The sequence below is a fragment of the Pleurodeles waltl genome, chromosome 6 (assembly GCF_031143425.1).
Source record: "Pleurodeles waltl isolate 20211129_DDA chromosome 6, aPleWal1.hap1.20221129, whole genome shotgun sequence".
NCBI lineage: Eukaryota > Metazoa > Chordata > Amphibia > Caudata > Salamandridae > Pleurodeles > Pleurodeles waltl.
In genome coordinates this window covers 956,044,989-956,062,776 of record NC_090445.1, presented here as the reverse complement: position 1 = coordinate 956,062,776, position 17,788 = coordinate 956,044,989, and positions in this window count along the sequence as shown.

The window sequence follows — 17,788 nt, the reverse complement described above, 5'->3', positions numbered from 1 at the left end:
AAGCCGCGGTCGGACCGGCACCTCTGGCGGGCTCCCGCCAGTGTACCGCCGCCCCATTGAATCCTCCACGGCGGCGCAGCTTGCTGCACCGCCGCGGGGATTCCGACCCCCCCTACCGCCATCCAGATCCCGGCGGTCCGACCACTGGGATCCGGATGGCGGTAGGGGGGGTCGCGGGGCCCCTGGGGGCCCCTGCAGTGCCCATGCCACTGGCATGGGCATTGCAGGGGCCCCCGTAAGAGGGCTCCTACATGTATTTCACTGTCTGCTGCGCAGACAGTGAAATACGCGACGGGTGCAACTGCACCCGTCGCACAGCTTCCACTCCGCCGGCTCGATTCCGAGCCGGCTTCATCGTGGAAGCCTCTTTCCCGCTGGGCTGGCGGGCGGTCTGAAGGCGACCGCCCGCCAGCCCAGCGGGAAAGTCAGAATTACCGCCGCGGTCTTTCGACCGCGGAACGGTAATCTGACGGCGGGACTTTGGCGGGCGGCCTCCGCCGCCCGCCAAGGTCAGAATGAGGGCCTATAATTCCTGGATAATTCTTGAATCACACTGCGGGATGATTCTAGTGTGATTTATTGGCATATTGATTTGACATTAGTTAATGACAAAGATCTGTTTAGTTTTAAAGTGTGGTTTCATTACAGGGAAATCTGAGTCCAGACCCTTGTATCTGAATAATCCTGATTGCCAGTATCCTGAATCCAGAACTAGAATCCAGATCTTCTTGAGTCCAGCAGTTCCCAGACTAGAGAAATCTGAACATGCAGAAGTCCTGGTATTTCTTTCTTTCTCTCTCATCCCAAACCCCTTCCCCATTGAAACTCCTAGGGTTGCAGTGTGTCCTTCATTGCTGCCCTGTCAGTTCTCATTGGGATTTGGGGATTATTGTGTCCCCATCAAAACCACTTGGAGGTGAATGGCTCGCAACACAATGGCAGGCCTGAAACATGTTTGAAGGGGATACTTAAATGTGTGGCACAATACGTGCTGCAGCTCCACTATTAGCAAATGCTAATGAAATCATTTACAGGCCCTGGGTACCTGTAGTTCTAGGGATTTGTAAGCAAATGTAATTTGCAAATTGGGTGTAAACTAGTTTTACCATGTTTAAAGGAAAGAACACAAGCACTTTCGCACTGGTTAGCAGGGGTAAAGCTTGCAGAGTCCTAAAACAAATTCAGCAAAACAGAAGGAAGGAAGGCAAAAGGTTTGGAGAGAGTGCCAGGTCTACCAATGGGCTCACAGGCTGATTATTATCATCTGATGCAGGACTGTTAACTCTCCTAGTCAAAAGTATGTATTACAGCTATAGATGTGTGGCTTAAGGCAGTTCTGGCTCAGGCAGCCTAAAGCACATTTTACAAATTACTTTTTAAATCAAGTAATCAAATATCTGATTTCACTATCTAATCAAACTTTACAAATTGAGTAGGAAATAACAGTGAGTGACTTTGATAGCATTTTCCAGGGGGAGATATAGGATTAGATATTTCAATGACACCGACGGCCTGATTTAGATGTTGGCGGACATGTTACTCTGCCACAACGGTGACAGGTATCTGGTCCACCAAAATCAAAATGCCATTATATCCTATGGGATTTTAGATTCAGCAGACGGACTATCCATCACTTTTGTATCAATGTCTAAATCCAGCCGCTAGTTCTTTAGAAAATGAAGCTGAACCTACACAGTGAAATAGTTTTCAGGCATTCAGTCACTGTGAGGGTACCCTTTTTAAGTATATAGTGTGACACTTTTATATGCTAAGCACTTTGCCTTGTGACCTTTCAAGCTACACTTAAGTGATGCCATTTTGAAACGTTTTCCCTACATGGCAATCCTTTCCTTGTAATTTGTTACTACAGTGTCTTTAAACTGCAGCCCAGCCAGACGACACTGGTACTCCTGCCAGACATATTTTTTGCCATATATGTGGATAGGGTAAATACACATTGCAACCCAAAAATGATATTTAACTCCCATTCCACTGGAACACTTTCTGTACCTTGTATTTTGGCCATACTGAACATTAAATATAACAATTGGGTGAAACCAATTTTACCAGTTCCATTTTAGGGCTTGAGAACATGCACTGTGGCACTAAATGGCAGTAGCACAGTACATAGAGACATAGGTGGTCATTACGACCCTGGCGGATTACTTCCGCCAGTGCCGCGGGACGCGGTGGCACCGCCGACAGGCCGGCGGTGCCCCGCGGGGCATTCTGACCGCGGCGGCTTAGCCGCGGTCAGAGAAGGGAAACCGGCGGTCTCCCGCCGGTTTCCCGCTGCCCCCAAGGAATCCTCAAGCTGCGCCGGCTTGGGGATTCCGACTCCCCCTCCCGCCATCCAGTTCCTGTCGGTTCTCCCGCCGAGAACCGGATGGCGGGAGGGGGAGTCGCGGGGCCCCTGGGGGCCCCTGCAGTGCCCATGCCAACGGCATGGGCACTGCAGGGGCCCCCGTAAGAGGGCCCCAAAATGTATTTCACTGTCTGCCTTGCAGACAGTGAAATACGCGACGGTTGCAACAGCACCCGTCGCACCTTCCCACTCCGCCGGCTCGATTACGAGCCGGCTTCATGGTGGGAAGGTCGTTTTCCCCTGGGCTGGCGGGCGGCCTTTCGGCGGCCGCCTGCCAGCCCAGGGGAAAACTTGGAATACCCTCCGCGGTCTCTGGACCGCGGAGCGGTATTCCTGACGCGCAACATTGACGGGCGGCCTCCGCCGCCCGTCAATGTTGGAATGAGGGCCATAGTACCAACAAACAAAGGATCAAGTATGTACAGTAAAGCAGAAGAAAGTTAAAGTCCTTTCAGGATTTCACTTTATCCAGTACAGAAAAAAGATAAATAATTGGGAATGTGATACCCTCAGCCACCAGAATGTCAGAAGAGCTCTGTTATCTGACAAAATGGCAGACACAATCAGGATGGTCAGCAGCCACTGAAAAGACCATGGCCTTTTCCCCAGTGGAGCGCGTGTCCTCTGAACCCTCTACTCCACTCCCCCAGCTACTTGATAATTCTGGATATATTTTTCCCTCTACCACATCTCACCTTTTGAGCATCGTAGGAGATTGGAGAATTGGCAGGTCTTCTCCAGAGAAGTTTTGAATGGTGACCCAAGAAACAAATGAAGGGGAAGAAATTAGAACTGGGTAAGGAGTGACCTATGAAAGAGACATGCCTGAAAGAGAGAAAGGGAATGAGGATTAATTAAACCATGCTGAAGGTTTACCCCTTTTCTGTGTCACAAAGCTGGACTCTAAAATGACCGAGGTCACATGGAGTATACATCACCTATCCCCTGGTGTTATTAGGACACCACCAATCCCTTCCACAAAGCATGCATAATCCTCCCTGCCCAGGACACCTGTGATCCTCCTCCTCTAGGTCCAAGCAAGATCACCCTCCAAACAATCATCACATGGTAGAAATCGCTCATTAGAGGGACCCATTATTTTCTCACTCAGGAATTGAAGACCTGGTGGAGAGAGCACTGTGATCAATGGTGGGTTACTCCAGCGGAGCTGTGTAACCACAATCAATGGATGAACCTGCTAATATGTGCATCCCTTCCATCCCTCAACAGAATATCCCATTAGCCAGCAGGCAAACCATCAGAGGCAGCTGTGCCAGAGGGTGTTGGGGTGAGCAGTACCACTGAACAGGGCTGAACAATACATAGAAACCAAAGGGTTAGGCATGCATCACTGAAGGGGCAGTACCACTGGATGTACTTGCTGGAACTTCAAAAGCAAGATTGGAAGGAATGGTTGGTGTCAGTCACTGGGCCAAACATGGAGTATTCAAGGAAAAAACATACCTCACTGTTGGAGCAGGTATCATTTCCATATTTACTCTTCTATACAGAAACATGTCACGTAATAACTGTGCTTTCTTTTCTGAAGCTACTGTCCTTGAAACTATGATAATGAGTGACATTGTGAAACATTAGAGCCCTTTCTCTCTCTGGCTGCCAGTGCAGGTTTTCTCTTTTGGCTCTGTGGGTGCTACACCATGCATATTGAAGAGGGTATGTTATACATGACATAATTGGTGTGGTATTCCCTCAAACGTTTTTGCTGAACTTGTTTTTGTTGGCATTAAGACTCTGTGCTTTACTCCTGCTAACCAGTGCTAACTTGCTTGTTCTCTCTCCTTCAAACCTGGTAAAAATGGTTACTCCTAGTTGGCATATTTAATTTACTTGTAGGTCCCTAAAATGATACTACTTGTGCCCAGGGGCTGTAAATTAAATGTTAGTAGTGGACAGTAGCCCTCATTGTGCCACCCACTAAAGTAGTCCTTTCAAAAAATCTCAGGCCTACCACTTCAACCTGTAGTGCAGTGCAGTTTTAAACTGCTGTTTGGATCTGGCAAAATAAACATTTTCCATACCTAAATCTTCCTTTTTTTAAACGCATAACTCATCTGTGTGGTAGACACTCTAAGCTCCTAGACAGGGTGCTTTGTATTTAAAATATAAGAACATGGGTTTAAGTTTTACATGTCATGGCAGTGAAAAACTCCCCTAATCCCTTTTCTTGTTGCAAGGCCCACCTTTCCCATAGACCACCATTGGGTGATAGGAAAATACTAATTACACTCAAATTAATTGTAATTTACAATCTTCTTTAGTGGTAAAGTCCGATTTTAAGTTACTATTCTAAAACTTCCTCTTTTAGAAAGATGTAATTTTTCTGCCTAGCCTAAATGGGATATTCTGCCATTGTCCAGAGTCTGTGACTGTGAATGGCTCCATGTGGTGTTTTCCTCCCAGACATAGGCCCTCATAATGACACCACGCTGACGGCCGCCAATATACAGCCAGGGTGGCGCAAATCCATTCACCATATTATGACACACACAACCGCATCTGACAGAATACAGCCACATACACAAATCCACTAGCCCAAAGGTCAGTGCAAAAGTGGCGGTCCCAATACCCATACTGTTACACCAACAGAACAACGCCCACCACATTATGACCCACGAATCACCACGGCGGACATTCATCGGTGGTAAACCATTGGCGGTACATACCGCCACACTCAGAACGGACACCCACATACCAAACAACACCACATTGGCCAATACGAAAAACAAACACTTGACACACATACACACACCACACCCACACACCCACAGCACTATAAAAACACAGACCCACATTACCCACAACCCTTTACGAATACAAATAATTGCCACCAGACTGACACCAAGACCACTGCGACAACTAGGCACACGCCACTTACACCCATACATCCCTCACGCACCCCACATTACACACCCCACCACATTACTCAACACACTGTCACCAATGCACACCACATAACACCCATGTCCCCACAAAGGCACCCCCATTTCACTGATGAGGAGTTAAGGGTCATGGTGGAGGAAATTGTCAGGGTAAAGCCACAGCTGTTTGGAGCACAGGTACAGCAGATATCCATTACAAGGAAAATGGAGCTATGGCGGAGAATCATGGACAGGGTGAACGCCGTGGGACAGCACCGAAGAACAAGGGACGACATCAGGAACGACCTACGGGGGAAGGTATGTTCCATAGCAGCAAGGCACCAGCTCGTCATACAGAGGATTGGCGGTGGACCCCCACCCCCTCCCCCACAGCTCATAGCATGGGAGGAACAAGTCTTGGCAATACTGTCTTCTGAGGGACTCACTGGAGTAGCCGGAGGACTGGACACTGGTAAGTCAACATTTACCACTTATCATCCCCCATACCTGCATTCCATCACATCCCCTCACCCTCACTCCCATCACTCCACTCCATCCCACATACTGCACCTAAACATATGACTAACACCAATGCCAGGCCCCATATGCGATACCAATGCACGGACAGCCCTCCCAGCCCTGTATGGACACCATCACAAAAGCATGCACATCTTTGGAAACTAACAATCCCATAATACTTCACCATACACAAGCAAAAGGTGGCAGGGCAACACCAACGATAGAGGGGAAGCCAGGGATGTATAATATATCATACATATGAAGCATAATACATCACTTACATCCCCACAGGTACCCCAGCCAATGTCAGTGGAGAGGAGGTGCCACGACTATCCAGCCCCCCAACAGAAGATGCCCCCAGTGATGACAGTAACTCTGGACTTCTGGATCTGGATGACCTACCTGGCCCATCAGGGACCACTGGACCCGGTCACCCAGGCCCACTCACAGACCACCACAGAGCCTTCCCCTTCAGAATCCAATACCACAGCACCCACCCAGCGTACCCACACCTCAGTCCCTAGTACATGTCAGTCAGCAGTATGCCCACCTGTACAGGGGCCCCAGTCCACACCTCGCCCCCAAGACATCAGGGACCTGGGGTCAGTGGCAGTGGGCACACAATTCAGGGGACAGAGGCACAGGCCAACAGGGACACTGGGAGGACTGCTGTGCACCAGGGGGAGGACAGGACCAGGGAAACGACTCTCCAGGAGGCTCTCTCCGAGATCCTGGGAGCCTACCAACATTCCCAGGACATGATGGGCCAGATCCTTGACAACGTCGTGGAGAACAGGCGGCTGCAGGTGGGACAGTATCATGGGATCAGGGAGGACTTGAAGGCCATTAACACCACCCTGATCTCCAAAGCAGGGGTGCTGGCAGACATGGCCAACATCATGAGGGAGGCAACAGCACACCAGTGGGGCCCTACCACTAGCCAGTCCATTGACCAGCCCTCTACTTCCGCTACCGCTAGTGGGTAGGAGGTCCTGCCACAGGACCCACAGGCCACCTGCCCCTTGTCCACTTTGAACTGCCTTTGCTCCCTTTCCTTTGGCCCCTTGGACACTGGACCTGTGCTACAAACAGACTGGAACAATGCCCTGGACTTCCCTCCATTGTCACCCCATTTCATTGCACTTTTCCCTAAATTTCTTAGCACTACAATAAACACCCTTGAACACAACTCGACTACTAGTATTTTATGTGTTGAAAATGTGTATTTATGGAAACAGTTACATCCATTGCAAATGAACTGTACATTGTGCGAGCATAGAAATAATGACCTGTAGCTGGCTGTAGTCAGCACATCAGTACACAGTTGTAATATCAACAACATTTGTAAAATTACAAGGTGACACTAAGTAGAGGTAAAAGGAAGTTAATGCCATCATGCCACAGTCACACAGAATACACAAATAGTCATAGAAATGTGAAGTTGCACTGTCTCACCTGTGTGTCATTGGAAGTACTGACGGGTAAGTGATGTTCTGTTGTTCTCATCCTCATCCTCAGCCTCTTCATCCTCACTGTCATCAGGGTCTACTGCTGCCACAGGGGCATCTCCTGTCTCCTCCTCCTGCAGAAAGTGTACATGGCATCTGAGGGGCAGGTTGTGGAACATGCAGCATGCCACCACTATCTGGCAGACCTTTTCGCATGAGTAGTACAGGGATCCACCTGTCAGATGGAGGCACCTGAACCTGGCCTTCAGGAGCCCAAAGGTCCTCTCGATGGTCTGTCTGGTTCGCCCATGTGCCTCATTATGTGACTGGCATTCCTCACAGGGGTCAGCAGCCACAATAGGTTTGGGTAGCCAGAGTCACCTGCAAGTACTGAGGGACAACATTTAGCCACACACAATCCTACGGAGTTAACACCAGAGGCACACACTAACATACAGTGGGTTCGGACCAAGGCTCACCTATTAGCCACACCCTGTGGCTCTGTAGTTGGGCCATCACACATGGGAGGCTGCTGTTCCTCAGAACAAAGGCATCATGCACCAACCCAGGATACTTAGCATTGACGTGGGAGATGTACTGGTCCACTAGGCACACCATCTGCACAATCAGTGAGTGGAAACTCTTACGATCCCTGTACACCTGTTCATTCTGGTGCGGGGGACAAATGCAATATGTGTACTGTCAATCGCCCCATTAATATTGGGGATATGTCCCATTGAATAGAATCCGGCCTTCAGAGTGGCCAAATCTTCCACCTGGGGGAAAGCAATGTAGCTGCACATGTGTTTTACCAGGGCAGACAACACTCTTGTCAGCACAATTGAGAACATTGGCTATGACATTCCTGCTGCCAAGCCCACTGTCTCTTGGAAAGAACCTGTTGCCAGGAAATGGAGCACTGATAGCACTTGCACAAGAGGGGGATCCCAGTCGGATGATGGATAGATGAGATCAGGTCCGACTCCAACTGGGCACACAGCTCTGTGATTGTGGCCCTGTCCAATCTATAGGTGAGGATAATGTGCCTTCCCTCCAGCGTAGCTAAGTCCACCAAGAGTCTGTACACGGGGGTATGTCTCCACCTCCTATTCATCCGCAGTAGTAGGTATCTAAGGGACACAAGAGTGGGTAGGCTGTCACAATTGGAACAACAAAACCACAACTAAAGTCCACATGGTGCTCTTAGTCATTGGGACAGTGTTAATGGCAAAGTATGTGCCAATCTAATCTGTGACGCAGTAATTGTTGATATGACTGTTTCCTCTCCCTGAAATGGCGACCGCCTGTCCTGTATGTAAGGACAGGTGTAAGTGAGGTAAATCCGCTGATTTTGGGCGTCATGGAGGACGGCGGTCCAGCACCGCCGTGCAATTCCTCTTTGGATAATATTGGGCTCTATGAAGTACAGTGGCCAATGAAGAGCTACGCCGGCGGTGACGGTATACACCGCCGCAGACGTGACTGCCATTTTCTATCTGATTCCTCACTTGTTTCCTGACCTTTAACAGGAGAACACCTAAACTGTGTGTGCTGCTGTGACCTGTGTCTGGAACCTACCATGGCCTGTGTAACCGGGGAAGGGTCCCCAGCCTTCACTTCGGTGGAGTTGGAACGACTGGTAGATGGGGTCCTACCCCACTACGGACAGCTGTATGGGCTTCCAAACCAACAGGCAAGTACACTTTGGGCACAATGCATGTGGGAAGGATGCATGGAGATGTGTGTGGAAGCATCGTGTCTACCAATGCCGAGGGAATCAGAGGGACAGGGGGACGGGGAGCACCACGCCGGAGACTGGAGGAGACAACACAGACTCAGATACCTTCTCTGATGGGAGCTCCCTGTTGTGGCGGACACCTCTGTGACTACTCCAGCTGCAGGTACAGCCACCCCGTACCAGCACAACCCTCCCAGCAGCCCCTCAGCGAGTTGCCCATGCCAGCTCACCCAGGAGGGTGGGCATCTCCTTCAGCCCAAGCACCTCAGGCCCTGCCCCAGTGAGCCCTGCTGCCCTGAGTGAGGAGGCTATTGACCTCCTGAGATCTATCTCTGTAGGGCAATCAACCACTGTGAATGCCATCCAGGGGCTGGCATCCCAGATGCAGCAATGCAATGCATTCTTGGAGGGCATCGATGGTGGATTGGCGGCCCAACAGAGATCGATTCAGGCTCTGGTCTCCTGTCTGATGGCAGCCATTGTCCCTGTTTCTACCATCCCCCCACCACTTCCCAGTCCCACTCTCCTCAACCCCAACCCATCCGAGGGACACATATAGACGAACATGCACACAAGACAACACACAAGAGTGGCACAGGCAAACACAAGCACCACACTTCATCCCACAAGCACTCACGCAAACACCATACAGTTGCAGACACGACAACATCCACTGCCTCCACTGTCTCCCCCTCCTCCTACTCCTCCACCTCCTTCCCAGTCACGTCCACACTCACACTTGCATGCACTACATCAACATCCAAGACCAGCATCACCACACCAAGCAGCACACCCACCTCACTAGCAGACACCTCCACAACAGCCATGTACGTGTCCCCTCTGTCCTCTCCCAACCTGTCTGTCCTCCCTCCTAAAGGACACAAACGTAAGCACTCACACACCCAACAGCCATCCACCTCAAATCAGCATACAGCCCATGCACCTGCTCCCAAATCCAGTAGACATACACACCCTCTACCTCCACTCCCATCACTCCGTCCTCCTCCCACCCCAAGCTTTTCCTTGCCCAACTTGACCTCTTCCCTTCCCCTTCCCCCTGTCCTGCCTATATGACAGGGTAACAAAGACCCAGCCCAGCACCTCAGCTAAACAGTCCATGGGGACAGTGGTAGCACCACTTACTCGTGGTGGTAAGGATACCACACCTCCATCGAAGAAGGGGAAGGAGCCTGTACCTGCAGGCAAGAAGGGGAACGAGCCTGCACCTCCAGGCAAGAAGAGGAAGGAGGCTGCACCTCCATCCAAGAAGGGGAAGAGGCCATCTACCCCTGCCAGGAAGGGTAAGGAATCCACGCCCCATGTAATGGAGGAGACGAAGCCCTCTACTTCAGTGGAGGCAGTCAGGTGACACCTCCACCACCACCACCACCAGCTGTCAAGAGGCCCCAACGGCCAGCTGATGAACTGAAGCCATCCGCAACTGCATAGGCTGCCCAGGAGGCACCTCCATCCACCACGACACTGCAGCCATCAGCAACTGCAGAGGCTGCCCAGGAGGCACCTCCATCCACCATCACACTGCAGCCATCAGCAACTGCAGAGGCTGTCCAGGAGGCACCTCCATCCACCACCACCACACTGCAGCCATCACCACCAGCGGATGCCATGTAGGCCACCATCCTGGGGCTGCTGTACGTGGGGCCCCCTCCAGAACCAGTGGGGAAGTCACCCACCTGAGAGACTGTGGCCTTGCACTACCCAGGAAAGAGAAATGGGCAAGTTGCCCCATCCAGAACCAGTGGGAAAGTCACCCACCTGAGAGACAGTGGCCTTGCACTCCCCAGCAAAGAGAAATGGGCAAGTTGCCCCATCCAGAACCAGTGGGAAAGTCACCCACCTGAGAGACTGTGGCCTTGCACTCGCCAGAACAGAGCAATAGGGAAGTTGCCCCATGCAGGACCAGTGGGAAAGTCACCCACCTGAGAGACTGTGGCCTTGTACTCACCAGCAGAGAGAAATTGGCAAATTGCTCCATCCAGAACCAGAGGGAAAGTCACTCACTCCAGAGACGGTGGCCTTGCACTCCCAGCAAAGAGATATGGGTATGGAGCCCATCCAGAGCCAGTGGGCTTGTTCCCGCATCCGGCTGATGTGCCCCCCCTCCCCCTGAGGTGCCTGCAAATTTGCAGACTGATGCCCCTGCAGAATACTATCCGGATTAAGTTAGGATTCGTGTTGGGCCTTAGGCTGTGCTCTGTGGCCATGTGCGCCATTTGAACATTGGGCTGGGCAGTGTCCCTTTGTGTACATGTGTACATATCTGTTTCATTAACAAATCAATTAAGTTTTTTAGATGTTGATTTGATTACAATCACTTTTGTCCATTCCTGTTGTCCTTGTATTATTCTGCCACGTATCAGGGGCAAATTGTTTTTTGTGTGCAACTGGTTGTGTGTAGGGTGTGTGTGTGTGTGTGTCGGATGTGTGATGTGCGTATGTGTGTCAATCTCCTTTTCCTCCCTCCCTCACTTGTGTGCTAGGTGGCTGTACTCACCATCATCGTCTTCGTTGGCATTGGTCTTCCAGGTGGAGCATAACATAGAAGATCATCAGGAAAACTTGCAGTTCCGGTTCCATGGCGGCATTGTTCCTCCCTGTGTCTCCGATGGTGAGTCCTTTCTCTTAAGTGATGCGTTTCCGCCAGGCTTTTGTTGCCGTTGGTACTTCCCCGGAAAAGGTGGTAGTGTGCTGTGTCATGATATGGTGGGTGGTACTTTGTCTTCCGCCTGGCGGTTGGTGGCTACCGCCGTGGTGAGTGTTGTTTCCGCCCTGGCGGTTGGTGTGGTACATTGGCTGTCTATGGGAGTTATCACCACCATGGCCATAATTTGGCAGTACTTACCGCCAGCCTGTTGGCAGTATTACCAACACTTTATCACTCACCGCCCGGGTCGTAATGAGGGCCATCGTCATAAACAGGCTTTGGGATGTGGGGCAGGATGTTTCGTCCTTGAGCAGGATTACCAGGGGGTTTGCACTCAAGCTCCCTGACCTTCAAAGGGATAGTCTCAGGATTGCCCACCCTTTTCCTGAATACTAAATGCTGCCTGCCCTGCCATAGATAATCCAGCTCACACCTAGGTCTGCACGTCTTTTGTCGAACCTAGCACATTTTGAGCCAAACCAGGAAAGAAAGAAGATTAGACAAAGGGGGTATCTCCCACCCACAGGCTGACATTGGACATAAAAGTGGCATTCTCCGAGCCTGAACTCAGAACACTCCTGGACCTGTGAAAGATTCAGTAGGACTGCCCTCTTGCCAGAAGGATGGTCCTGTTGCTTGAAAGACTTCATTGCTATCTGAAGAAGGAATCTTAGACCTACTTGCCCTGATCCCAGGCTTCCCAGGGTGTCTTCAAGGGTCAGTTAGCTGACCTCTTTTGTGAGCCACAGGGATAGATACCTCCCTGAAACTGCTCATCTGACCAGCTGCAACTGGACCTGCCAGAGCCTGGCTGCTGGCCTCTCCTGCAGTGAGTTCTGATCCCCAAGACATACTCCTCAGTTCCTGGACCCTTGACTGGTATCAGTAGAAGCTCCCTCAAGAAGAAAAAGATGAAAATCCTGAAGGTGGGCTCCTGGCGACTGCAAACTAGCCTGTTTGCTCCAAACCTCTGCCACCTGTGACTAACACCAAAGCAAAGCTCCAGTGAGACCTGCTTTTCATGCCAATGGTGACCGTCCATGATGACTGCCAATGCAAGACCTGCACATTGTGCTACAGCAGTGACAGCTTGTCATGACCACCAACATAAAGCTCCAGAGACAACCAGATTTTTGCACTACAGCAAAGACCATCCATGATGCCTGACCTGCTCTTCAAGCTGAAAGCTTCCTCCTCGCAGCCTTCTTCACAGTGAACTAAACTCTTCACACCAGACTTGAGAAGGTACCTTTTCAGTGGAACAAATCTGGTGCCTATGTCCAGCCCACTCTCATGGTCGGCCTGAACTTGAGACTTTCCCATCATCAAGGTCGACAAGAGGATCATGAGTGGATCTTTGTACTTTTAAACACTATTTTCACTAACAACTTTGCAATTCAATATCTCTGGTTCTACTGCTTGGATTTCGTATCATTTTATTTATTAAGGGATTGTGGTTGTTTCATGAGTGGGGCTTTCACCTTTCTCAAATGATACCCCAATTCCTTACAGGGTGCAACACCCAAGGATAGAAGAAGCCCTCTTCTTCTCCACATACAGCAGGCCCAGTACATCGAATTCTAGGTGGTGCCTCTAGAAAGGTGCCTAACCTACTGTAGATGAACAAGCACATATTGAATTCAATTGAAGTCCACTTTTAGATTGACCTTTTTTTGCCTAATGACTGACTGAAGTGTACATGCATGACTATCATAAAGAAAACATGAATGTCACACTTACACTCAGAGTGGCATAGTTTTTTCATGTGAGCAAAACTGATCTCCTGGGTGAAGAATGGGTCTTCAAGTGTGGTAATACCTTGCAATGTTGCAAAACACCCATTTTGTGGCCTTTCTCAAACATTTGTAGGGCACATTGTACCCCCAACACATTTTTGGTGATTTACTCCAGTCAATTTGGGAGAGAACGTACCAAAAATATATCATATTTTGAGCTTAATACCATAGAGAACATGGGCCACAGTAGCTAGCTGGTCATTTCATTTTCTTTCACAGGTCAGCCCATTTTATATGTCACTCCAACTAGAATGGATGATCTGGCATTTCAGCTAGAGCTGCTGACTTCAAAACTGGTAAACCTTGTTTGAGTCTCTGCGTTGGCTAAACGTCCTGTGATTCTGGGCAAATCGGTTACCCTCCCTGTGCCCTAAAAAATAATCTGACCTCATGATATGTAACTGGTGCTCATGTCAAGTACTCAAATTCCTTTGGGTGAAGTTTGTGTTATATAGAACTGCAAAAATAAATTTAATATGTACTGATGTAGCTTTAACTGATGTGCTGATTGATGTAGGCCCTTTCTCATGGGTGCTTTTAATCACTTGCAGCCAGCTGATATGCAGAGCTCCTATCAGGACAGACCAAATAATTTAAGGAACCAGCTGTGATGTGAATTATTTCTCCTGTCTGTCATCATATTTGATCATATTCAAATCAAGGGTCTTTACTTCTATTTTAACACTTGGTTGTCTTATAATTAATCTTTTAATTTCTCTGAATGGTGCTGACAACTCTTCAGTGATGCCTTCGCTGATTATTATAACTTTTAATCTTATTTGTTGTGCGCATAGTAGATGTCTCTTCCTATTTTCTGGACAAATCATACATACTCAAAGCAGGTAAGGAGAAAGTAATATGGCCACTAGCCCTTCTTACTGTTTCTTTTTTTCTGACAAGTAGCCTACTAATTAAAAAATTATAGATGCCTCCAGTCATTCTGATTGTTGAAATGTTACTGAACAAGATTAATGTTAATTAACTTAATTTATCAAAACTACCTTTTCGTCCAAATATTCTGCATAAACTTCTGTCTGCTTTAGCTATGCATAGTTGAGGTCCTCAAGGACCTCATACTTACTTTATGAGTATCTCCCCTACTTACATACAGTTCTACAAACCGAATACAAGAATTTTCAGTGCTGCACAAGATATCATTCTGTTTTTACACACCCAGAACTTTTCATAAAGGTAGTTTATTAGTTTGAGTAATTTGCACAAGCAACTTTACTCTTACACCTTTGAATAACGTTGATACATTGCAGTGTGGATTTGCTGCCTCAGGAACCAAGGGGGCTGCGCCAGAAGACAGGAAGCAGCATGGTCGCGCTTAATAATGCTCCAGTACTCCTGCAGCGCAGGACGTGTTGCAGTGTGGATTCACTGCCCCAGGAACCCAGCGGGCAGTGCCAGAAGACAGGAAGCAGCACCGGCTGCGCTTAATAGTACTCCTGTACGCCTGCAGCGCGGGACGTGTTGCAATGTGGATTTGCTGCCTCAGGAACCCAGGGGGTAGCGCCAGAAGACAGGAAGCAGCACCGGCTGCACTTAATAGTGCTCCAGTACTCCTGCAGCGCGGGACGCATTGCAGTGTGGATTTGCTGCCCCAGGAACCCAGGGTGCAGCTCCAGAAGACATGAAGCAGCACTGACCGCGCTTAATAGAGCTCCAGTGTAGGACCACAGGATATGCGTGGGCCATGCCCGGGCAAAGCTCGGGCCAAGGGCAGGCCCTTCCACGCCCGTCAGAGACTGACTGAGGCCGGGCAGGTTATTTCGTTGTCACTGCATCGATAAACTTGTTGCTAGCTTTAATACAGCTGGAGGATGGGGAAGCGCAAGACAAAAGGTCGTCCTGCAGTGGGTGCAGCTTCATCAAAAATCCCTAAGCTTCACAAAATCTCCCATAGCCTCTCAAATTGGGTCACCAATTAAATTAACACATTGATCAAAGAAGTAGAGTCTATGCTGAAGAGGAAAGAGAAGCAACACCCCCAAAGGGGCCAAAAAGCAGTTCACTCTTGCCCTTTTTTAAGTCTAGACTGTCCAGCAAGGGAGATTCTGTCTTCAAGAGAGATGTACCGATGGCATTGGTGGTACCAGGGGAACTTGAAAGTTCTAATGCAGAGGTTATGAAAATTAGTTCCCCACACTCAATTGCTGATGGCGCTCCAATATATAATGTAATTTTCCATGATATTCCCTGCACAAACCGTTTTTTGCTGGAGACCCTTGATCAATCGTTTGGTCACGGTAAACCTGTTCCAACTCCTCAAATTTCCAGCCACCAACCCACTGGAGAGCTCTCCAGGAGGAAATAGTTACTCTTATTACTGATTTAAAAGAAGAGGTGAATGAGTTACAACAAATAATGATGGAGGTACTCAATCTTCTTCGACCTATGGCATTGAAGAGGAATACTGCATTTATCCAAAGGGAAGGATCGAATTCCATCGTGCCTACCCTTTCACAGCAGAGGAACATGAGGACTAAGGGCTCTTCAAGGCCAGCTGTTAGGTCTGTCTATGATGAGAGAGCACCCTTGGCCAGTCCTATTACCCACCCTACGGCCAATGGTGAAAATCGTCCCTTACCATCGTCCTTCCCCCATGTGAAAATAGCATGGGATTCGAAAATCGTGCAGCTTTCTGCTAAGTTTCATAATAGTAGCTACCCAATTTATATGTGTAAAGTACCTTCAATACCACCCAATACACGAGAAGACGTTAAAAAGCAAAGTCATTCATTGGATAAGGCGCGCCAAACAATATGGCTCTATTGTATATTCAGATATAATGTCTGTCAAACGTCATACAGAGAAGGAACGGTGCTGGGATACTATTGAGTTTATGCTATCTAGCCCCAAACTGGTAAAAGGTTTGATATCTTTGGAGGCACGCAATCCTCTACAAAATGGCACAAATATCACCTTTAAAAGCTCCCGGCCCAAGCGAGGTGCATTGACCAAGGGATCACCTACCACCCTGTGCAAGGGGTCATTTAGTATGGGAACTATGGACCCTACTCCATTTGCAAGGGTGCATTCTATGGCCATCAGGAGGGAGCGCGCAAATTCGACTGAGAAGCAGAGCCCATTGAGAACAATGTAAGCAGATGATCTTTCAGATATTGATTGACTGTGTTTTTCACCAGCTTCTTGGAACAATAATCCATTGTCTGCTGTGGGTAATCCTCAAACAGAACCTGAAGCACATCCAGATTTGACTATTGTCAGGAGATTTGACCAAGCTGAAAATCCAAATCCAAATATAGCAGAATCCATCAGGAATATAAATATAACCCACACCTTAGAGTTCCCTTGGAGAGATCATGTGGGATCTGGGCCTTCCAAACCTGCATTCATCTCATGCAATGTAGCTGGCATACGAAATAAGATTAATGATGTGGACTGGGGGCTTTTTATCAACAGTTTTAGTATCTGCTTATTCCAGGAAACTTGGGCTATCTCAAATGTTCACAAGCAGGGGTATAGCTCATTTTGTAAGAAGGATAGCCCATCCACAGCGGGGAGAGCGGACGGGGTCTTATTACATGAATACAAATCTCTGAGGTGGAGTGAAATAAAGGAAATCTATGTTGATTCGGTTGACATACTGGCAGTTTCAATTAAGTTAAACAAGGGACAATTGCTCCTGAGCATTCATATATATAATAGACCAGGTCCCTAGAGCCAAACCACCAACACTATCTGCCTGTTGAATGTTCTTGTGTGAGATTTTCTTTCTCCACATTTTTTTGTCAGCGTAGCATGAGATTTTAATGTTTCCCTAGAGCCTAACCCCCTCTTTTCTGACTTAACGCAGGTAGAGGATTCTTTATGGGGAATTCTAGCTTTTCTGATGTCGAGAAACCAGTTCAAACCCAGTACTAGGGCCCTGCAGGTCATTCACTTTATGACAACACATGGTCTCCAGCCACGAAATGGGCGCTTTCCCTCAGACATTCCAGTAAAAACAACATTTTTTAGAGGGTCTTATAGTAGCTTTCTTGATTTTGTGCTTATTGATGTAAGGATCTGGCATGAAATTAAAGATTTCAGGGTGGGTGAACAATACAGTAGTGATCACTCCACCATTTTGGTTGGTGTGTGATAGGTGGTTCTTTGTCAAAGGAGACATACAACAAGAGCACGAGGGCATGCTCCCTCTAGTGGTGTCAAATAATAAGCGTGCCATAAAATGGGAGACCATTATAAGTTCAAATGAATTAGTGGTTAAAATGCATGATTTAGTTTCTATCCACAAATTAACTGTCAAATCCTGCACATTCACACTACACCAGATTATGGCCTCTCATGCTGAATTTTTTCCTCTCTGAAAGAGTTATTTTTTAGAGCTACCAGGGGGAACAAACAGCCA